The sequence below is a fragment of the Prionailurus bengalensis genome, chromosome C1 (genome assembly GCF_016509475.1).
Source record: "Prionailurus bengalensis isolate Pbe53 chromosome C1, Fcat_Pben_1.1_paternal_pri, whole genome shotgun sequence".
In the NCBI taxonomy this organism is placed as follows: Eukaryota; Metazoa; Chordata; class Mammalia; order Carnivora; family Felidae; genus Prionailurus; species Prionailurus bengalensis.
The window spans coordinates 205402320-205427625 of record NC_057345.1 but is presented as its reverse complement, the minus strand read 5'-3'; positions in this window follow the sequence as shown (position 1 = coordinate 205427625).

Here is a 25306-nt window from a genome sequence, read left to right as displayed (position 1 = left end):
GGCCCTTTCATTGCAATGGCCCGTTCCAATGCCTTATCCCCAACATGGAATTTATAACATTTATATTATTTTCCTGAAAGAGGGCCTCTCAAACGTGTAAGTTCTGGACCCTCAAAATATGTATCTGTCCCTGGGCTCACCGTTACAATAGCGTCTTCATTATTGTCCAGGAGTGGAAAACAGGAGATACAACAGGGATATGATCTGAGCTTCTGAGCTCCAGCCCCGAGCTTCTGCTGAAGACACATGTTGGGGGACCTGGGTGGCTCAGTCAGTTGTGTCCGATTCTTGATTTTGGCTCAGGTCATGATCTCAGGATTTGTGAGATCAAGCCCCGCGTCGGGCTCTGCGCAGGCAGCACGGAGCCTGCTTGGGATCCTCTCTCTCTCCCTCTCTCTGCCCCTCCCCCTCTCATGTGCTCCTCCCCCTAAAAAACAAAAACAAAAACAAAAACAAAAGACGCATGCCTTCAGCAGGCACCATTTCCACGCTGGCCAATCTGTCTCCTCTGCCCAGCACTGCGCTCCCTAGCCAAACTAAGAACAAGCAAGCTAGGGATTCTGAAACCCCACATCTTACCAATAACCACAACGAAGAGGCTCCTATTTTTGTCAGGATAAGTGGTAGATCATTTTCATTGAAGTATAAATATGAAATTTTGCCCCAGACTAAAGCAAACCCTGATAATTACACAGTTGCAAATTAGGGTGTTAACAAAAAAGGTCTAAATTATCCCCTTCCAGCATTTAATGAATTCAGCCACTTAATGAATTCCCAAAATGCACTGCCTTTCCAACCATTCCACTTTTCCCCTTGCAACAGTGAAATTGAGTAGCTGTTGGAAGAAAAAAAAGAGTGATTCCCATGCCATCCTTACAGAATACTATTTACTTGCCAAAGAGAAAAATTGAAGAGAGAGAGGGGCTAAATTGTCTTTGATCAGTGGGAATTAGTTGCAAATGCTCGATAAAAATAAAAGCTGGATTTGACTCTTAGCATGTTTAGGACCTTAATGATGCAATCGCCCAAATTTAGAATTTATAAGGTTACTTTGTTCAAGCTCCTTCAGCTCCGTTCCCATGTAAATGTTTGCTCTCAGGGCAAAAAACATGAAGCATCTGGATGGAATCTATTCTGGCTTCAGGAAGACAAAATGCCAACCCTGTAGAAAAACTGTCCATCTTTAAATTAAATTCAAATCTGAGTGGCTTGCACCCTAACCAAAGTCTGTTCCTCTACATCTTTATAAGCTACATGATTTAAGTCATCTGTGTGCTGGGTTGTTTCCCCCTATTCTTCACAATCTTTTGGAGTAAATGTGGTGCTTGTTAACATGAGGAATTGATAGTTTGTTGCCATTTTCCATGGTCTTGACATTTGGGAACATTTGCAATCAATAAAGGCAGACACAAGGAAACAAATTTGATAACTGTTTTTAAGGAATAAAGATAGAATATTAAGACAGGATTCAAAAGTTCACTTGCCCCAAATCTAATAAATCTATAGCTTGAAATTTTTGATTAACTATCTGTCATGTTCACCCAACCTCCTTCTGCGTATTTGGGAGAGTTTCTTCTCACTCTTGCTTGCTCACGTTACACACACAATATCATACTTTTCAGGGACCAGTAACAAATCCATTCACTAATTTCCATTAATCCCATTTGCCACTTAGAAATGATGGTCAGCCAGTCCTCAGCAAAATCATAACAGACTCAGAGCCTGGTTTATAAGCCACCATATTGCTTTTCTTTTTTTCTTTTCTTTTTTTTTTATATTTATTTTATTTTTGAAAGGGAGAGAGAGAGCGAGAGAGAGAGACAGAATCCAGAGCAGGCTCCAGGCTCTGAGCTGTCAGCACAGCGCCCCATGCAGGGCCACCTGGGTACCCCAACCATCTTTCTTTTCTTTATGCCAGTTGTCTTTCATTTCTTCACTAGTAGAAATGCTGGATTCTTCTTTTGCCATATGGTTACCCAGAGCTGCAGAGTCTGCTGTGTAGACTGTGTAGTCTGTTGTCTCCTCTCTCAGCCATGTTCTCATGCCTCTCGACTTGACATCTCTCTGTCCAATGTCTGACCTCACAAAGTCATAACCTAAAACGGGCTTTTCATCTACACTCAGCTTTGCTGGTGGAACTGGTTTATCCCAGCTCTGTACCCTTATGGAAAAATCCCCAGTCAGCATTTAATGATGGATTCCAGAGGACCATGGTGATCGTCTCAGAGAAAGTTTTTGTTTTGTGTTGTTTTGTTTCCTTTCGGGGCCTCGGGAATAATGCTGTCGCCCAAAGAAGTGATTCCAAGGTGGAAATGCCAAATAACAATAGGCAGAAGGGTACAAACGCAGGTTCTTGGAGCAACAAATTGTTGGCACTTCCCACATCACACTCCCCAGAGACTCCTTGTGTCCAAACTTCTCACAGTTATTAGGACCACAAACATATGATATTATTTCTTAGGATAGAATTTTCCAAATAATTCTTTATGGTATCCATCATTCTTCAGGGTCAAGAATCTTGAGGAGCAGTGTCAGAAGCCTAAAGAGGAAGAAGATAGAAAGTTGCAGGGTGGGGCTCTGAGCACCCCACCCCGCGATTACTCTGGAAGGAATTACACTTCTACCTTACTTACAATTGGGGAGGTGGTCATATAATTCATTTGCCAAGAAGTATCCTCATAACGACCACCTAGATTATCCCACTAAGCTAAGCTAATGAAATTAACAAAAAAATAGAAGGAAAACTTGATTTCTCCCTCCCTCTCTCTCTAGTCAGTATAGCCCTTCTGATTTTACCTATTTTGCGTTGGTTCTAGAAGTGGACTTATACTAGAGAGCTAGTCTTCCTTATCCAGGCTAAGAGGGGCAGGGCTATGAAAATTCTTTACATGCAAGGCATTCCTGTTCTCCAGAAAGCTACAAGAACTGTGGTGTCAGCTGTAGATGTATTTAACCATACTCCTTAGCTTGGGATAGAAAAATCAGACACACAGACTAATTAGAACATCAAATGTTAAAATTTAACCAGGATAGACATGGAATGATTCTGATCATCATAGGGTGTATGCTAGCCTCAGAAAGGCAGAAGTATCATTTTAAAATCAATTTTTAAAACTAATCCTCGTAGGGTTGATGGGGGGTGGGAGGGAGGGGAGGGGAGGTGATAGGTATTGAAGAGGGCATCTTTTGGGATGAGCACTGGGTGTTGTATGGAAACCAATTTGACAATAAATTTCATATATTAAAAAAAAAAAAACTAATCCTCATAGAGGTCCTGTGAGGTTATTGTTGCCCCTATGGCATCCAGAGAAGTGAAAACAGCTTTCACATGGTGTCTCTAGTGCTCACACAAAGTGGAGTCTACATGGCATAACCTAGATCATTGTTCGCTACATTTATCCTCAGCTTACTTTTGAATATAGAAAGCAAAGAAAGAAGGAAGCCAACTGACAATATTGGTGTCTAAGTTCCCAGGGTTAGATGTAGTCGTTAAATTTGAAAGTAACCTGGGGCGCCTGGGTGGCTCAGTCAATAAAGCGTCTGATTCTTGGTGTCGGCTCAGGTCATGATCCCATGGTTTCATGAGTTCAAGCCCTGTAAGTTCGAGCCCGGTGTCGGGCTCTGTGCTGGCAGCACGGAGCCCGCTTGGGATTTTCTCTCCCCCTCTCTCTGCCCCTCCCCCACTCACACTGTCTCTGTCTCTCTCAAAAGTAAATAAAAACTTAAAAAAAAAGTAAACATAGCCTGACTCTACATGATCCATATTTAAAGAGCCGCAAACCCGATTTTCTCAGTTGTGAAACTTTGAAACACGGAGGCAGAGTAGATCAAGATAGAGTAGAGCTGTGCTATAGCTGCTTCTGTGGTAGAGAACCTTCCTTCCATTCCTGTTTGTGTGGGTGAAACACACTCTGGAACATGTTTCTTAGCACATCCTGCCTACTCCCCATCCTTGCCTCCTTCTTTAGGAAATAGACTCTTCTAGTGGTCCCTAATGTGATGAGAAGGCAGGCTTGGGTATGTGCGTTACTTCCCAGTATTAGGCAACACACGAAGAAAATGTAGAAAATGTTTTAAAGAAGCTGTAGCATCTCTACACAGACAATCAAATACAGCGAATTACCATTTAGCCGGCTTGCAAACAATTACAGAAACAGAAACCAAAAGCATTTTGCACATTTTGCATTCTTTTTTGAGAGACAAATGACAAGTAAACAAGCTGTCATCAGGGACGTATTCAATGTCCGGAGAAAGCCTCAGGCTCTACGGCAATCCAGCCCCATCTTCTGAGTCGTCCGGCTTCTTTACTATTCTAGGATGAGTCGGTGTTCAGAGTCCTGGACCTCAGGTTCTTATAGACCTCAGATTTATGACTTCGGATGCAGAACAATTTTAGTGTTCATTTTTCTTTAAGTGTTTCAAATCTGGAAGTCCACACAGGGAAGCATAGGTGACTATAACCTTCCTTTGTGTATATGTTGCTCTCTGTCATGGGTTATGCCATCAACTGAGTATCTAAGCGCTAAGTTTTTCCCTTCCTACAGAAGGATCTGCTGGAAGCATTGGGAGGCATGTGATTGGGGACCTCTCTCCTTCCTAGAATCCCCAGTGGCAGAGGGTCACTACCCACAGAGAAATCCTGGCATTTAGGGGGAGGGGACAAATGCTGGCCCAAGCTCTGGGTATCCTGGGACCGACCACACCTTACGTATCGGAACTCTTTCAGTCTCCCTTCTCTAGACTTCTCTCCTGGTGGGTGGAGCTCTTTAATAGTCGTTGAACTCTCATTTTCAAGAGGGAGAGCTGGTTTTCCATTTCTAACAATCATATTCTTCTTTCTTTACGATAAAACGATGGTGTTTTCCTGAAATTAACGTATGACTTTAACTTTGTTTGGAATTACATTTTAAATGTCACAGTTTTTCCCTTACTTCATCCAGGTCTTCCTTTAACTGGAAGGGATTAGTCACTGACACCCATGTAGGATAGAAGCAAGTAACAGGGGTATACTTCCAAAGACTTCTTCCAAACGCATCTAAAAGTTTCTTTTACTAGCCGTCACAGGCTGGGTCACCTGGGAAACAGACTGAGACTTGCATGCAGAAGGCTCATCAGGGAGGGAGGAATAGCACTGGTGAGGAGGGCCGTGGGATGCAAGACTAGCACTGGGAAAAGAACTATGATCTGGTTGCAGGACAGACCTCAGCCATCCCTATGAGGAGCTCTGGAGGTGGAGTGGCCCTTCAGAATTGTTCCATCTAAGGCAGAGGTCCTGGTGTTTGGACCCCTCCCATCAACCAATCTATGGATGTGAGCTGCCTCCACGGAGGGAGCGTAACCTTGGACAAAGCAACTTCCCTTAAATGAAGAACAATTTCTGAAGAGGGTCTCAGCTGTGCACCGTGAATGGCTAAACTTCCTGCCAGCTGGGGAAGGAGTCCTCTGTCCTGAAGGGGAATCCAGATGGCATAACACAGCACCCACTATATTTACTCTTTGCATGTCATTGGCCTCTTATAGAGAGCCCATTCCCTCTGAAAAGGACTTTCCCAGATTGGGTTGTTCTCTTTTCCTACACAAATTTACAAGTGAAAGGTTAATGAGACAAACGATAGCCCCCACGCTGAAGCTGTTTTTTAAATTTTTTTTTTCAACGTTTATTTATTTTTGGGACAGAGAGAGACAGAGCATGAACGGGGGAGGGGCAGAGAGAGAGGGAGACACAGAATCGGAAACAGGCTCCAGGCTCCGAGCCATCAGCCCAGAGCCTGACGCGGGGCTCGAACTCACGGACCGCGAGATCGTGACCTGGCTGAAGTCGGACGCTTAACCGACTGCGCCACCCAGGCGCCCCTGAAGCTGTTTTTTAAATGCAACTGGTACTACTCCTTACTTGACCACCCATTCCAGATTTCTGTTATCCTTGAGTAGTACCTCTTTTGGTCTTGGTAACTGACCTGGTGCGGTAACCAAGATTCTCATCCTTGAGGAGCCTGAGCTCCTGTTAACATGCCCTTCTCATGCCTTTGTCCAAATACCATCAAAATGGGTAAAGGTGTGTCAAGTTCATGCCCCAGTGGGTTGTCCAGCACCAAAAAAATTTTTCCCGGCCCTTACTGTATAACAGTAGTTTGGCCTTTTCTGGATGATCACCAAGGCTGGTGACTCTGTTCCTTGCCTAGTGGTCCTTGTGCCCAAGGACCTCAAAGTGATTCATAGGCATGGTGTAAAGTTTCATGGGATACTCACTGTCCCTGGTGGAACTGCTCCCCTTTCATAACTCAAGAATTCCAAAACCTACAAAGCCTAGAGTTGTAAAGCAACAAATTCCCCAAGGGATCGCTTACTGAGTGTGGTGGTAGCAAGGCCACTCTGACTTCCACCCCTTGGGTCCTGGACCAAATATTCCTCATCGTCGGGACACAGCACTATGTAACAGTCAATGATTCAGAGTGTATATTGCAGCCTAAAGGAGAGTTCCCTTTCCCTTGTAGAGAATCATCTCCAATCTGGTACCTATCTTGGCCATCAAAAGATCATTTAATCACTGTATAAGGTCATCAGTTTTGGAGGGCCATAGTTTATAATAGGATCAACGGATTTCATGGTCATGTGCTTACTGCCACATTTCTTTCACTACAGAGCAGGTGTCTTCGCCTGATGCAAGGTTATGCAAGATTCCATGCCACTGGATCTGACTGTCTAACCCTTAATAGTGCTGTCTGAAACCCTCTGGGCAGAAAGGCAAACCCATACCCAAAATACCAATCTATTTCCAACAAAATAAATATCTGCCATTTCCAGAGCGGAAGAGGTTAATCTAATCAAATTCTTTCCAAGTAACTTGTTATTTTCCTCAAGGAATGATGCTTCTTCCCAAGATCCCTTGTCTCCGATCTCTCCCCTTCTGGCTCTGGACCAATTAGCCAAGAATTACAAGTGTTCTTTCCCACGACATATACCTCTAATACCATAAAATCTGCATATACTTTGATCACAAGCTAGACCTGCTGCAGTTCCTTGTCCTGACTGCTCACAACTGGTAGCTTTTCATTTGGTTTGCTCAATCAGAAAACATGGTAAGAAACCAAAGTGGAAGTTCTTCAAACTACCAAGTATGTCTATGCCAATCACCCATTTAGAAGCCAAAGGTAAATGACTCCCCGATCATGGATCCAGAAGACCTGTGAGCCAGAAAACCTGAGTCAAAATTCCCTTTATTACTTGGTTTTCACATGTCCCTCCCCTATCCTGTCAACTCAGAATCTATGCCCGAAAGTCATCAAAATATCTTAGCATTTTTCTACTCTCATTATATGAGGTTTGAATAAGCGATTATAGTTGTCTTTGGGAAGACTTAGAGTAACCATTACTAAACATACTTGCCATGGTGTTATAGGGTTCTTCTCTGTGAGGACCCAACATCTCCCTCTTTTTAATGGGTCCTGGATGTAGGAGCTGCCTCAGTTTGGAGAACTGGTCAACAGACCATGACTTCTGACTGGAGCAGTTGTCTGCTCTCTGCTGATGCTCCATTCTTGTTTTCTTTTGTTCACAAATTGGGCAGTACCCTTGCCGGCTGACAATGTATCTTCCTCCAGAGAACACCAACTTATATTCACCATCTCCATAGCTCAAGTCAGGCCCCCTAGTTTCACTTGACTCTGACCCCTCATTATAATAAATACACTCACTTTGCTTCTGACAGGTAAGCACCATCAGCTCATCTATTTTTATAGAACCATATCCATATTGTTATCAGGGAGCCCAGTTCTGTAACATTCTCTTCCTAAATCAGTGTTGGTCTACAAAGGACAGCGCCCGAAGAATGTGATTGCCCTTCTCATTAGGACCTTGCTTATTGTTTTAGTAATTGAAGTGTCCTGAGGCTCTCCCACTGAATATGATCAATTAGTGGGGTTTGGGCCGTATGTAGTAACTCCATTAGAGTGGGTCCAATTACCTGAGGCTTTTGATCTCTTCCTCCACACAAAAGTTCTGGCACTTCTACTTTACTTACTGTGGACCAACACTTTTCCACGCTTTTAAGGGCCAACCCAGTGTTAGATTAGCAGCATCTCTGGAGACTTTGCCAGTATTAAATCCTGGATCACAGGAGCATGTTCGCATGGCAATCAACACTGTCTTCTTTAACTTTAAACTCTTTCATCCTTGATCCAACACCCTTGAGATCCAGTTCTATCTATGTTCTTTCGAGCAGTGTGTTCACACTCTCTCTGGGTATCTTAGTTTGGGCTGCCATAATAAAATTCCACAGACTGTGCAGCTTAAATAGCAGAAATGTATTTTCTCACTCTTCTGGAGGCTAGAAAGTTCAAGACCAGGTGCCAGCAAATTCAGTTTCAGGTGAGAGCTCTCTTCCTGGTTTGCAGATGGCTGCCTTCTCGCTGTATCCCCACATGGTGGAGATAAAGATCCCTGGCTTTGTTTCCTTCTGAGGGCACCACCCCCCCCATCAGAGCAGGGGCCACCCTCATGACCTCATTTAACATTTTTTACCTCCTCAAGGCCCTATCTCCAAAAACATTCACATTAGGGGTTAAGGTTTCAACATATGGATTTTAGGGAGACTCATTCAGTGTGCAACATTGTGTTCTTGCCCAAGGATTAAATACAGCATTCGGGAAACTGTTGCCCTATCAATGACTGTTATTCAAATTTATGTTCTAGTCCTGCTGTAACATAGTATAAAACATATTTGCTCTTTGTGTCTGGTTCCTAGCGCAGAGCTCCTAACGCCCTTGTAATTTCTGAGTGATAGGAATATCTTTGGTTATTAATGAACAACCCTTTTTGAAGACACCCGGATTTATGCTAATAAGGTGACTTAGGGTGGGACTCCCAGATAGCCTCAACATGGGGCTGTTCACCACACTGACCAAATGACTAAAGGGATAGAACTCTCAGCCCCACCCACTGACCTCCGGGAAGAAGAGAGTGTGGGGGCTGATGATTAAGCTCTATAAAATCTCTTGGACATGAGATTTAATGAGCTTCTGGGTTGATGAACACTTTGGGTTGCTGGGAGGGTGACGTGCCCAGAGAAGGCATGAAAGCTTCACTCATTCCTTCCAGCCCCATACCTTGCCCCATGCATCTCTCTCGTTTGGCTGTTGCTGAGTTGTATCCTTTTACAGAAAACTGGTAAATGTAAGTTAATGTTTCCCCAAGGTCTGTGAACCATTTTAGCAAATTATCAAACCCAATAGGGGGTTTTGGGAACCTCCAGTTTATAGCTGGTCAGTTAGAAGTACAGACAGCAACTAGAACTTACGATTGGCGTCTTAAAGGGGGAGCATCTGACGGAACTGAGCCATTAACCTGTGGGCTCTGTTAACTCCAGATTGTTAGTGTGAGAATTGAGTTAAATTCGTAGGACACCCAATGTCTGCTGAGAAATGGAGAATTGCTTGGCATGAGAAAAACTCCACACGTCTGGTGCCAGAAGTATTGAGAGTAGAGGAGAAACATAGAGTTTCCCTTCTACTAATTTTCTTCACCAATGCAGTGCTATGCATTCTTTCCCGGTCCTGCCAGTGTGTTTTAACTAGTTCCTACAGCTCCTTGGAGTATAGACCCTTTCCCCTTTGGCAGGCTCAGCATGTTTCCAGCTGGCTTATGTAGTTATTGGTCAGATAGCCAGAAGAGGAAGTAAAATAAGGGGTTGCTTATTATCTTGCAGACAGAACCCTCTGTATCATACTCAGGCAAGTGGGGGGAACTAGCCTTTACCAAAGAGGAACGGTCCACTTTTACAAGCCCACCGTATTAATAGGAAATCTAAGATTTTTTAAATATGTCAACTTAGATGTATTCATTCTGAGTCACACTCCTTCAAATCAGAGCACTGAGGCTGATGTAGGTCAGCCACAGCTTAGAAGCCAAACTTCTCTGGGTCTCTGCTTCTCTTAGAATAGCTGCTGAGCCTAATATTCAGGTTTTAATGCCCTTGGCTATAGGAGATGAGACTCTTTTTATGTGTAGCCAAGAAAGTGGTTATGGGTTGACTTGTGTCCCCTCGAAATTCATGTACTGAAGTCCTAAACCCCTGTTTCTCAGAATATGACTGAACTTGGAGATAGGATCTTTAAAGAGGTAATTAAGTTAAAGTGAGATCATTAGAGTGGGCCTTAATCCATTATGACTGCTGCTCTTACAAGAAGAGGAAATTTGGACACAGACTTGTATAGAGAGAGAATGCCATCTGAGTAGCCATTTACATGTCAAGGAGAGAGGCCAGGAACAATCCTTACCTCACCGAAGGGATCCACTCTGCCTGCCAACACCTTGATTTTGGACATCTGGCCTTTAGAACTGTGAGAAAATAAAATTCTGTTGTTTAAGCTATCCAGTCTGTGGGACTTTGTTATAGTCTACCTAGCAAACTAATACAGAGGTCCTATGGTTTTCTCACTTCACCTTCTATTTGCCATTAATCATTTTTAGCCTTTAATCATCCCTCTCCAATGCATCAGTGGCCCCCAGCAACAGTCATCCAATACCATAATCCCTATAATTACTATTTTCCCTAAACCTTACAAATGCAATTGCTCCTGTTGGTGAGTGACCAAGCTCCAAAATCCCATTTCACAGTCTTCCTAGGACTACTTCTGTTGTCAACTGCCATACATCAAGCTCAACAGGAAAAAAATTATTAAATTTTAAGATTTTTGCATGCAGGAAGTTGATCCCTTCGGTGAGGTAAGGATTGTTCCTGGCCTCTCTCTTTGACATGTAGATGGCTACTCAGATGGCATTCTCTCTCTAGACAAGTGGTCTTGGGATGCACACCTGTGAGACGTGAGGAAAGACAAGGGGGCAGAGAAAAAAAAAAGTTGAATTGTGATGCCGTTACAGAAGGAACTTCTAAATTGAAGAGTTGCCTTAATTAAGACAAAGAAACCAGACCTTTGTATGCCTGCATTGACCAGGCATCGGACACATGTTCCAAAGAGAAGTGTAACCTTGAAAGAAGCAGCTTCATTCAGTCAAGGGTACTTCCTGGAGAGTGAATCAACTGTGATCAATCAGTGGCTCTTGTCCTGGGGTGGGAGTGGGGGCTCTGGGTGCTTACTTAGTGGCGCATTACTGTATCCATCCAACTAACTCATGGGTCAATCCATTCTTCGTATCCCATCTCCAAACAAAAATTCTCCATTCCACTGTGCTTTCACATAATAGAGTTTTATGGATCTTAAAAAATGCTTGATGGTCCTGGGTATTAGGATCACAAAGGCCTGTGCTTTCTTCTAGGAAAAGGGAAGGAAATACCACTACCTAAGGAGTCTACTCCTACCTAAGAAGACACACTGCCAACTCCAAGCTTATAAAGATGGTCATTGGGAATCTTGCTATAGGAGACAGAGGTGGGAGTGGGGTATGGACAGGAAGGAAAGAAGGAGGAGGGGACTTAAATTTTCTTTGTGTCATACCACTATCTCTGTATAAATTATCATGGGGAGACACGGCACCACATTTCTGATTTTCTTTCAATAATATTGTAGTGTGCCTAGAAGATTGGTATTTTGAACCGTTGTCTGGCTTACCCATCCTATCCTAGATCTGGATTCTCCCACACAGGGAGTGGTTGTTCTGCTGAGTTTCGCTTCTGATTTCTGACACTTCCTATACCTAGTGTTACTTACTTTTTTCCTTTACCATAGACATCAAGAAAGCAACAAGGAGGGGTACCTGGGTGGCTCAGTCGGTTAAGCATCCAACTTTGGCTCAGGTCACAATCTCGTGGCTAGTGAGTTCGAGCCCTGGCTAAGGCTCTGTGCTGACAGCTCAGAGCCTGGAGCCTGCTTCAGATTCTGTGAATCCCTCTCTCTCTCTCTCTTTCTCTCTCTCTCTCTCTCTCTGCCCGCCCCCACCCCCGCTCATGCTCTGTCTCTCAAAAATAAATAAACATTAAAAAAAATTAAGAAAGCAACAAGTAGAAGTGAACAATATCAAAGCTTGTTTCTACTTTTAAGAATTTAGAGGGATCAGGGTTTTTTTAATCACTCTACATTTTTACTTCATTCCCAAGACAGGACCCAATTCTCTTAATACTTAATAGAATTAGCATACTCTCCCCAATTCTATTCCCCAAAGTTATTTCAAGATAAAGTCACTCATTTCTTCCAGACTTGACAATATGCTAAATCTCTTCACATTGCATACCTTTCTTAGACGTAAAAGAATATAGAAAAATTAAAATCCAGTCATGGTGCTGGAATCCCAAAGTCTGCTAGCCCTTGACCCAGTTCCATTATTTTTTAATTCATTTTTAACTCGGTTTACCTCTAGTAAACGGCATGTTAAGTCTGTCTCAATATTTCAATTTTTCTGAACAATTAGAATTTATTATATATATTTCAATAGGAAAAAATGTAACACAAATACTTGCAATAGATTCCTAGACCCTAGAATGAGGGTCCATTTTAATAATTTAAGTAGAAACAATAAGAAGTGCACGATTTTTAATAGGCTAAAGATAATTGACTCATATTATAAACATTATATTTTTATGTCTTTGTGTTCCTAATAGCCTAGGCTTAGTGTAAAAATAGTTCATTCCAGCCCTTTTGGAGGCTGTAGCAAAGTACAAAATGTTTCTTACAGGGGCGCCTGGGTGGCGCAGTCGGTTAAGCTTCCGACTTCAGCTCAGGTCACGATCTCGCAGTCCGTGAGGTCGAGCCCCACGTCGGGCTCTGGGCTGATGGCTCAGAGCCTGGAGCCTGTTTCCGATTCTGTGTCTCCCTCTCTCTCTGCCCCTCCCCCATTCATGCTCTGTCTCTCTCTGTCCCAAAAAAAATAAATAAACGTTGAAAAGAAAAAAACAAAAAAAACAAAAAAACAAAATGTTTCTTACAATTATTCATTTGATCCATAATTTGTCAGGCGAAATATTTTATCCTATCTATTAGCGTGGGAAGCAAAGATTATCTTTTTGAAAATGTGTTGAAAATGTGTTTCTTCTTCTGAAATGGTACACATATCACTATGAAATAAAACTGCACCAAGTACAGTAGGATGCCCTGAATTATTTCATCCAACATTTAATAACAACACTGTGCCAGGCACTGAGGGGAAAGACATACAAAGGTGTCAATAACTCATCTGCTGACTTCCAGAAGTTCACCATCTAGTGCAGGGAAAAGGTACACTTGACTTTACAAGGGAGTGACTGATAGACATTAATAGTTTTAATTTTGAACCTCCGGACAAGGACCAAAAAAAGTAAATACTATTACTACATCTTAAAGATCTTCTCATTTAAGTTTCCAACCGGTCCTACAAGCAAACCCGAGAAATAGGCATCGTTCTTTTTATTAAGTTTACCCGAGATCATGTAGCTCGTAAGTGAATTAAATGCAATTCTGTCTCCAAAACATCTGTTCTTTCTACTATACCAGTGGTTGGCAAACTGCAACCCATTGCTCAAGCATGGTTTGCTGCCTGGTTTTGTAAACAAAGTTTTATTGGAATTCAGCCATGCCTTTTTTTTTTTTTTTTTTTTACATATTGTTTGTGGCTGCTTTCCCTACCCAACAGCAGAGATTATATCACCTCAAAAGCTGAAAATATTTATTACCTGGCCCTTTACAGAACATGTTTGTCAGCCCCTACGGTACACCATACCTCTGGTTCTCAATCAGAGGCAATGTTGCTCCCAAGGATGCCTTTGGCAATGTCCGGGGACATTTTGGTTGTCTCAATTTGGTACTAATGACATCCCATTGGGCGGCTGCCACAGAAGCCACTAAACATTCTTCAATGCACACAACAATCTTCCACAGCAAAGAATTAATTATTTGGCCCAAAATGTCAGTGGTGCTGAGATTGAGAAACACTGTCATCCCAATTCCTCTATTTAATGAAATTCCTATAGTCCCATTAAATAACTTAATGAAATGTACAATTTTAATTCTGAGAGACTGTCCAAACATTTGCATTTTTTGAATGTTTGGACACTTGAACAAGTTTAATTACCGGCTACACCATCCATATGGAAATACGTGGTAAACAGATGGAAACAAGGTTCATAAACTTAGGAGACAGGCAGGCATTTTTAGGCCACTTCAGGTTTAGACATCGAGTGTTTGCATTTTTAATATATGTTATTGTGTCAGAGAGTACAATCGACTAGAATTGCAAAATATGTTTTTCTTCCAGAAAGTACCTCTGTAGGCTATATGTTTGATGTTATTGTGTTATGCGAATATAATTCATAAAATAGGGGCGCCTGGGTGACTCAGTCGGTTAAGCCTCTGATTCTGGCTCGCGTCATGATTTCCCAATTTGCGAGTTTGAGCCCCGCGTGGGGCTCTGTGCTGACAGCTCAGAGCCTGAAACCTGCTTCAGATTCCGTGTCTTCCTCTCTCTCTTCCCCTCCCCTGCTCACCCTCTCTCTCAATCTCTCTCACACACACACACTCTCTCTCTCTCTCTCAAAAAATAAACATTAAAATTATTAAAATTGAATTTCCTTATTAAAAAATCCATAAAATAGACCATCTAAAGACTTCTGTGTAAAGATGGCTGATTGAACATAATCATCTACTTTTACACACTCTCAAAAGCCAACTAAATGACAGCCATCTTTTTTGGAAGATATAACCCTACAAGAATGGGGATGATGGCAGGGGAGATTGTCGCAATTCTTTGGAAGCCGGGGGAGCAAATGGAACGGTGTGGTAAATGTTAGCAGACCAAAAAACAAAAGCAAAACTTAAAATAGCTGTGAGAAAAGCCGAGAACCAACCTGATTTTCACCAAAGAATTCTCTAAAGCCTCAGGAATGGACAAGTTCCCCTGGAAAAAGGGCTGAACCTAATGCAGAAGGTACAGAGACTTGGTTGAAAGTTTGCACAGGGAGCAATCACAGGCTGAGATCCCGTGCTTCGTTCCAGGTAAATGGGTCCCCGTGTCTCTCCCTCTGAAGATGGAAAAGCAGAGGTTCTTTGGAAGGGGCTACACCGAACTATCGCTAGCAAGACTTCCAATAACCATCGTTCCTTCTTCTTCAGAGGAGTGTTAGCCTTACCTTTTTTTTCTTAATATTTATTTCTTTATTTTTGAGAAAGAGAGCACAAGTGGGGGAGGAACAGAGAGAGAGGGAGGCACAGAATCGGAAGCAGTCTCCAGGTTGCGAGTCGTCCGTACAAGACCTGATGTGGGGCTCCCACCCACAAACTGTGAGGTCATGACCTGAGCCTAAGTCAGATGCTTAACCGACTGAGCCACCCAGGCACCCCTCACCTTATCTTTTAGAGGCACACAACTGGAAGGGCTCCAGAAGGCCTGAACGAGTTTGATCTCCAACTTCACACCTGTGCATATGGACCATGGAGTGACCACTTCTCCCCGAGAGTGTTAGAATTTCCACCCAGCGAGGGGCACAGACTTCATTAGCATAACATACAATGTATAGGCGGTTTGCTTAAGACACAAGCTTGGCCTTATGCCCACCTCTACATACTCTGACAAAACTCCCCTTTCTGAATATTTATCCTAACCCTAATAAAAGAAACCAACTCATCCATATTTGGGGAGTCCTGGCTTTGGAAATGATTCCCTGCAATCTCCTTATTGGCTGCAAATAAAGTTTCCTTTGTGTGACAACTCTAACTGTTGTAGTCTCTCCCTGTAATTCACCCAAGAGCAAACTCACATTAGTTCAGTTACAAGACCATGATCAGGAGGGAAATTCTGAACTGAGAACAAGGGTGTCAAAGGAACAGATGCATACAGGATGCTGACATCTCACCCACAACTCCATACATCAATCCCACTCACCCTTCAGAATGCTGGTAAAGATAAGAAAAAAACATGACAAGCAATAGATACGAACAGACATATTTTTTATTAATTCAAGGAAAAAGAGGTTTTGAGAAACTTTAAATTTGAAAAGAGAAACTAAAAAGTCACTGGAATGTTTGCAAGATAAAGTTGAAGAAATCTCCCAGCATATAGAGCAAAGGAAAAAAGACACACAAGTAATAAGCAAATTAGAAGACAAGTTTAGAAGATTCAGTATGTGAACATTAAGGCTTCCAGAGAGAGAAAACACAAAACCGGGGGGGGGGGGGGGCAGGAATCAGCAATAAAATAACCCAAGGGTACTTAATTCCTAGCACAATGGATGATAGGACCACCAAAGCACAGAGTCCTACATTTCAGACTGGGATAAAGAGATGCTCCAGAAAGCCTCCAGGAAGGGTGCACACAACAATCAAGTTGCGTGAGGGTCAGAAATGTTTTTTAGATTTCTCATCAGCTGGAAACGAGTAGATAGAATCATGCCTTCAGGACTACAAAGGAAAACTGTTCCCAACCTTGAATTCCATACAAAAGCAAATTCTTATCAATTGTTATAATATTTTCATTCATCACAAGGTTCCAAAAAAAACTCTATCCCCTCCAAAAAGCCCTCTCTTTGGAAGCACCTTTTCTCTAACGAAACAAGACAGAAACCCAAGAAAGTGGAAGGCAGGTTATCTTAGCCTGGTTCAGCTAGAAAGCAGAACTTGAGGCAAACAGTGTGCTATTAGGAAGTGTGGTCCTAGGAGCGGGAATGATTGGTGTGGGAAGCAAATTAGGAAAAGATCCAGAGGTATTTCTCAGGACATCTACCCAAGAGAAGAAATGGCAAAGTATTTGTTACTTTGTTCCTGCCCAATATGGGTCAAAGTTTCTGCTAGGGTGACAATTCTACTGCCCATGTAGGGGGCACATACATGAGAACCGAGTGGTTACTGAGGTGGCAGAGAAGCTCAAGACCAAAAGCCATTGGTCTCATCATGAATTAAAGACTCTTAAAGAAAAAAAACAAGGGAGATTAGTTAATTAATTAATTTACAATCAGGAAAGTGAACAATCATTCAAAGAGCATACGTGGGTAGGTGCAGGGCAAAGTAACTGGGATTTTCTGTCACTACCTCCAAAGCGTGTCCTAATTCATCCCTAAAGCCTTTTAAGTACCTATGAGGCACCAGACACTGAGGATCAAAGATACATATGCCTGGTCTTCAGCCTTCCTGCTGCCTCATTCTCTGCAGCTCTTACCACAATTGCAATTTTATATTTATTGATATAGCTCTTTGTTTATTACCAGGAATGGCATCTGTCTTTACCCACGACTATATTTCCTGTATCCAGCAAGGTACTTGAAATACAGTAGTGGACAATTCATATTTAGTTAATGGATGAACAGATGAATGACTAAACTAGAAGATAAATAGTCAGCAGTGAACTTGGGTCAGATGGACAATGGGTAGGATTGGGAGAGTGCCAGTCAAACTACTTCCCATATTTCTCATCTCCAGCTCCTTCCTGAAATGGTTTTCTACTTATTCCAAAAGTCATTCTGTGTTCCCTATGGCTAAGTGATTAGCTCTGGGGAGTAGTGACCATGTGTCAACCTACTGAATCTCTCAAAGTACCTATCCGAAGACTGGGCAGAGACCAGACACAAAACTCATCGCCTACTCCATGATGAGTGCAGCCAATGCTTCAGCCATTGTAGGTAAGAGATAAGGGTGTTAATGACTTCCCTCTGGCCCTCTACACCCTCTGACCTCAGAAGAAAACCTTAAAAAGAGGAAAGATCTAAAACTAATTCTGCCACACTTATTGAGAAAGGATGCGGGATACAAAGAACGCTCCTAAATTCATTAATTCACTCATCCATCTCTGTGAACCCAATAAATACCTATTGAGCACCTAGGACTGTAATGTCAAGCGCTATCTATGAGGTAGTCAGGACTGGAGTTGTGTATTTTCACAATACTATAACAAAGCAGATGGGTAATATTGTACTTAGAAGAACATCTATTGAGAGGAGTTAAGATGGCAGCGCAACATGGAGCCTCTTAGCTTGTCTTGTCCCTGAAACGCAGCTAGATAAGCACCAAACCATTTTGAACACCTAGGAAATTGATCTGAGGATTAATTCAACAATCTGCATAACTTGAGCCACAGAACTTGGCAGGTACACAGTGCGGAGAGGTGAACTGGGGGAGAGAAAAGCCACGGAGGGTAGGGAGCTGTTTTTGCACAGAGAGGACAAAGAGAAAGGAGGAGAGTGCAGAAAATTGAGATTGTGCAATAAATGCAATCCCTGGAAAGTAGCTGCAGAGAAAGAAAGAAAAAGCGTGAAAACACTTGCAGGGGACTGAACAAAAAATCTGTTCCCCAAAACCATTAATGGGGAGAAAGGAGAAGGTTTCAATACAACCAGGATTCTATAAACAGTGGAGCACACTCTGACATTTCAGAGCTCAGTGCCTGGTGGTGTTCTGGTAAGGAAGGAGGGCAAATCCCCAAGAGCAGGCATCAGGGTCTGAGGGGGTCTGTGTGCCATATGGGGAGAAGTGATTCTCCTGCTTGGAGTGCATTTGGTAAAGACCATAGGTCTCCCCACAGGCAGTGGTCCCAGTGGACCCTGGAGAGCAGCCACATTTGCTGGTATTGGGACAAAGTCGCCAGAGTGCAGCAAAACCTGGTGCCAGCTGTGTGTTGTGATTTGCCATGATCTCTGAACCTCTGCTGCTGCGCCACCACACAAACATGTTCTGGGTCAAGCCAGCACTGAGCCGTTGCTCACCAAGACTCTCCCCCCATCCCCAGAGAGTCCACACTGGCCCAAGCCACAGGGGTATCTGAAGTGTGGGGTTTTGAAACACAACCCTATCTGAGATAAAACTCTAGGGGAAGGAGCCCCCTGGAAGGTAGACAGCCTGGACACAGAGCGGAAGCAGGGAGTGGACAGAGGCCTGAGACAAAGGAAGGGTGCTTGATCCTGTATCTGTGAGAGCACAACTGTGTCAGAGACTAAGGAGATGGGTGAAGCCATTTCCATCTTTCCCACACATGAATGCGCAACCACACCTATCCACACCAGTAAGCTAAGCGGCACCACCTAGTGGAGAACGGAGCCCTTACACCAAGCCTTTCTCAACTGCACCCTCCAAGCACATCCCCTAGAAGGCCAGCACAAGTCACTCCACCTGCTTAGTGTTTAGACTATCAAGAGCTTCAAAGTTTCAGTTCCAGGGGAAACCGGATATAACTTCATTCAGGTTTCATTCTGTTTGCTGATTCATTTATTTGTCCATTTTCTTTGTTTCTGTTTTTGCTTACATTGCTTTCTTTTTTCTTCATTTTTTTGATACAGAAAGAGAACATTTTGTGTTTTTTTACTTTGTTTTTTATTTTTTAAATTTTTTATTCTATTTCATTTTCTTCATTTCATTTTATTTTATCCTATTATATATATGTTTTAATTTTTAAATTTTTTCTTACCATTATTTTTCTTTTCTTTCCATTTTTTCTCCATTCTATCAAGCTTCTTTCAACAAGCAGACCAAAACACACTTAGGATCTAGCTGCCTTTATTTGTTTTGGGGTTTTTTTAAGCTTTTTAGTTTATTGTTTTTATTTTAATTTTTTCTTCCTCCCAAATGACAAGATGAAAGAATTCACCCCAAAAGAATGAACAGGAAGAAATTACAGCCAAGGGCTTAATCAACACAGATATAAGCAAATATAGATAGATGATAGATAGATAGATATAGATACAGATATAGATAGATACAGATGATATAGATATAGATATACAGATATAAGTCTGAACTAGAATTTAGAAGCGTGATAATAAGAATACTAGCTGGGGTTGAAAAAAAGCATAGAATCTCTTTCTGCGGAAATAAAAGAAATAAAATCTAGTCAGGATGAAATTAAAAATGCTATAACCAAGATGTAATCTCAAATGGATGTCATGACAGCAAGGATGGACAAAGAGCAGTGAATCAGTGATATAGAAGACAAAATTATGGAGAATAATGAAGCAGAAAAAAAGAGAAACAAAAGCAAAAGATCACAATACAAGACTTAAAGAACTCAGTGACTTATTAAAAAGGAATAACATCTGAATTATAGGAGTCCCAGAAGATGAAGAGAAAAGAGACAGAAGGTTTATATGAGCAACTTATAATGGATTTCCTAATCTGGGGAAGGACACAGACACCAAAGCCCAAGAAGCACAGAGAATTCCCACTGAATTGAACAAAAACCAACAATCACCAAGGCATATCATAGTCAAATTCACAAAATACACAGACAAGGAAAGAGTTGTGAAAGCAGCAAGGGAAAAAAAAAGTCCTTAACCTATAAGGGAAGATAGATCAGGTCTGCAGCAGACCTAACCACAGAAACTTGGCAGGCCAGAAAGGAGTGGCAGGACATATTCAACATGCTAAGTCAGAAAAATATGCAGCCAAGAATTCTTTACCCAGCAAGGCTATCATTGAAAATAGAAGGAGAGGGGCGCCTGGGTGGCGCAGTCGGTTAAGCGTCCGACTTCAACCAGGTCACGATCTCGCGGTCCGTGAGTTCGAGCCCCGCGTCAGGCTCTGGGCTGATGGCTCAGAGCCTGGAGCCTGTTTCCGATTCTGTGTCTCCCTCTCTCTCTGCCCTTCCCCCGTTCATGCTCTGTCTCTCTCTGTCCCAAAAATAAATAAACGTTGAAAAAAAATTTTTTTAAAAAAAGAAAATAGAAGGAGAGATAGAGTTTCCCAGAGAAATGAAAACTAAAGGAGTTCATGAGCACTAAACCAGCCCTGCAAGAAATTTTAAGGGGGACTCTTTGAGTGGAGAAAAGACAAAACAAAAAGACCCAAAGCAACAAAGACTAAAAAGGACCAGAGAACATCACCAGAAAGACCAACTCTGCAGGTAACACAATGGCACTATATTCGTATCTTTCAGTGATCACTCTAAATGTCAATGGACTAAATCCTCCAGTCAAAAGACGCAGGGTATCAGAATGGATAAGAAAACAAGATCCATCTATATGCTGCTTACAAGAGACTCATTTTAAACCTAAAGACACTTGTAGATTGAAAGTAAGGGGATGGAGAACCATCTATCACATTAATGGTCATCAAAACAAAACTGGAGTAGCCATACTTATATCAGATAAACCAGATTTTAAAGACTGTAACAAAAGATGAAGAAGGGCATTATATCATAATTAAGCATTCTGTCCACCAAGAATATCTAACAATTGTAAATATTTATGCCCCCAACATAAAACTCCCAAATATGTAAATCAATTAACCACAAACATAAAGAGACTCATTGATAATAATACCATAATAGTAGGGGACTTCCACACCCCACTTATAGCAACGGACAGTTCATCTAAGCAGAAAATCAACAAGTAAACAATGGCTCTGAATGACACACTGGACCAGATGGACTTAACAGATATATTCAGAACATTTTATCCTAAAGCAGCAGAAGACACTTTATCCTCAAGTATTCATGGAACATTCTCCAGAATAAATCACATACTGGGTCACAAATCAGCCTTCAACAAGTACAAAAAGATCGAGATCATACCTAGCATATTTTCAGACCACAATGTTATGAAACTCAAAATCAACCACAAGAAAAGATTTGGAAATACCATGAATACTTGGAAATTAAAGGACATCCTACTAAAAAATGAATGGGTTAACCAAGAAATTACAAAGGAAATTAAAAAGTACATGGAAGCCAACAAAAATGGTAACACCACAAAACCCAAACCTCGGGGATGCAGCAAAGGCAGTCATAAGACGGAAGTATATAGCAATCAGGCCTTCCTAAAGAAGGAATAAAGGTCGCAGGTACACAACCTAACCTTACACCTACAAGAGCTGGAAAAAGAACAGCAAAACCAGCAGAAGGGAAATATTAAAGATTAGAGCAAAAATCAATGATGTCACAATCAAAAAACAAACAAACAAACAAACAGTAGAACAGATCAATGAAATCAGGAGCTGGTTTTTTGAAAGAATTAACAAAATTGATAACACCCCCATCCAGACTGATAAAAAACTAAAAGGAAAAGATCCCCCCAAATAAAATAATGAATGAAAGAGGAGACATCACAAATAATATGGCAGAAATACAAACAATAATAAAGAATATTATAAAAAATTATATGCCAACAAATTGGGCAATCTGGAAGAAATGGACAAATTCCTAGAAACATATAAAATACTAAAACTGAAACAGGAAGAAATAGAAAATTTGAACAGATCCATAACCAGTAAAGAAATTGAATCAGTAATCAAAAATCTCCCAACAAACAAGAGTCCAGGGCCAGATGGTTTTCCAGAATTCTACCAAATATTTAAAGAAGAGTTAACACCTATTCTTTTGAAGCTGTTCCAAAAAATAGAAATGGAAGGGAAACTTTCAAACTCATTCTACAAGACCGGCATTACCTTGATTCCAAAACCAGACAAAGACTCCACTAAAAAGAACTACAGACCAATTTCCCTGATGAACATGGATGCAAAAATTCTCAACAAGACACTAGCAAACCAGATCCAAGAATACATTAGAAGATCAAGTGGGATTTATTCCTGGGATTCAGAGCTGGTTCAGTATCCATAAATTAGTCAATGTGGCACATCACATGAATAAAGGGAAGGATAAGAACCACAAGATTCTTCCAGTAGATGCAGAAAAAGCATTTGACAAAATACAGCATCCTTTCTTTATAAAAAACCCTCAAGAAAGTAGGGATAGAAGAATCATACCTCAAGATAATAAAGGCCGTTTGTGAAAGACCCACAGATAATATCATCCTCGATGGGGAAACACTGAGAGCTTTCCTCCTAAGGTCAGGAACATGACAAGGATGTCCACTCTCACCACTGTTATTCAACATAGTGTTGGAAGCCCTAACTTCAGCATTAGACAATACAAAGAAATAAAAGGTTATCTAAATTGGCCAGGAGTTAGTCAAACTTTCACTCTTCATAGACGAAATGATACTCCATGTGGAAAACCCAAAAGACTTCACCCCCCCCCAAAAAAAAACTGCTAGAACTGATACACGAATTCAACAAAGTCACGGTATATAAAATCAACGTGCAGAAATCAGTTGCACTTCTATACACCAAAATGAAGCAGCAGAAAGAGAAAACAAGGAATTTATCCCATTTACGATTGCACCTAAAACCATAAAATACCTAGGAATAAACTTAACCAAAGACATGAAAGATCTGTATGCTGAAACTATAGAAAATTTATGAAAGAAATTGAAGAAGACACAACAAATAGAAAAACATTCCCTGCTCATGGGTTGAAAGAACAAGTATTGTTAACATGTTGACACTACCAAAGCAATCTACATATTCGATGCAATCTCTATCAAAATAATGTTATCATTCTTCACAGAGCTAGAACAAACAATCCTAAAATTTGTACGGAACCAAATAAGACCCCAAATAGCCAAAACAATCCTGAAAAAGAAAACCAGAGCTGGAGACATCATAATTCTGGACTTCAAGCCGCATTACAAAGCTGTAATCATCTAGACAATATGGTACTGTTGCAAAGACGCAAAGATCAATGGAACAGAATAGAGAACCCAGAAATGGACTGGCAAACATACGGCCAACTAATCTTTGACAAAGCAGGAAAGAATATACGATGGAAAAGAAGACAGTGTCTTCAGCAAATGGTGTTGGGGAAGACTCGATGGCAACATGCATAAGAATGAACCTGGACCACCTTCTTACACCATACACAAAAATAAACCCAAAATGGATGAAAGACATAAACGTAGACAGGAAGCCACCAAAATCCTAATCCTCTTTGACCTTGGCTATAGCAACTTCTTATTTGTCATGTCTCCAGAGGCAAGGGAAACAAGCAAAAATGAACTATTGCTACTTCATCAAGGTACAAATCTTCTACACAGTGAAGGAAACAATCAGCAAAACTAAAAGGCAACTGATGGAATGGGAGAAGATATTTACAAATGACATATCAGATAAAGGGTTAAAGATAAAGGGTCAAAAGTTATCAAACTCAACCCCAAAAAAACAAATAATCCAAGGAAGAAATGGGCAAAAGACATGAATAGACACTTCTCCAAAGAAGACATCCAGATGGCTAACAGACACATAACTCATCATTACATTAACAACACATTATGCTTCACATAACTCATCATTAGGGAAATACAAATCAAAACCACAATGAGATACCACTTCACACCTGTCAGAATGGCTAAAATTAGCAACTCAGGGAACAACAGATGTTGGTGAGGATGTGGATAAAGAGGAAACTTTTGCACTGCTGGTGGGAATGCAAACTGGTCAGCCACTCTGGAAAGCAGTATGGAAGTTTCAAAAATTTAAAAATAGAACTATCCTATTACTCAGCAATTTCACTACTAGGTATTTATCCAAAGGATGCAGTTGAAGGGGTACATGCACTCCAATGTTTACAGCAACGCTATGGACAATAGAATAATAGAACATTGACAATAGAAAGAGTCCAAATGTCCATCAACTGATGAATGGATAAAGATGTGGTATATATATATATATATATATACCAAAGATATATATAGATATAGATATAGATATAGATATAGATATAGATAGTGGAATATATATATATATGGAATATATATATATAGAATATATATATATATATATGATGGAATATTACTCAGGGATCAAAAAGAATGAAATCTTGCCATTTGCAACAACATGGATGGAACTAAAGTGTATTATGCTTTGCAAAATAAGTCAGTCAGAGTAAGACAAATATCACATGATTTCACTCATATGTGGAATTTAAGAAATAAAACAGATGAACATAAAGGAAGGGAAGAAAAAATAATATAGAAACGGAGGAGACAAAGCAGAAGCAACTCTTAAATACAGAGAACAAACTGAGGGTTGCTGGCAGGGTATTGGTGGGGGGATGGGCTAAATGGGTGAGGGGCATTAAGGAGGACATTTGTTGGGATGAGCAACAAATGTTGGGTGTTATATGTAAGTGATGAATCTATAAATTACATCACTTGTAATGTTAAAATTACATCACTTGTAATTGTTGAAATGTTGGGTGTTATATGTAAGTAATGAATCTATAAATTCTATTCCTGAAATCATTATTACACTATATGTTAACTAACTTGGATTTAAATTAAAAAAAAAGAAAAAGAAAAAGAAAAAAAGATTCATAAATACTGAGTACAAACTGGTAGATGCTAGGGGCGCCTGGGTGGCGCAGTCGGTTAAGCGTCCGACTTCAGCCAGGTCACGATCTTGCGGTCCGGGAGTTCGAGCCCCGTGTTGGGCTCTGGGCTGATGGCTCGGAGCCTGGAGCCTGTTTCCGATTCTGTGTCTCCCTCTCTCTCTGCCCCTCCCCCGTTCATGCTCTGTCTCTCTCTGTCCCAAAAATAAATAAACGTTGAAAAAAAAAATTAAAAAAAAAAACT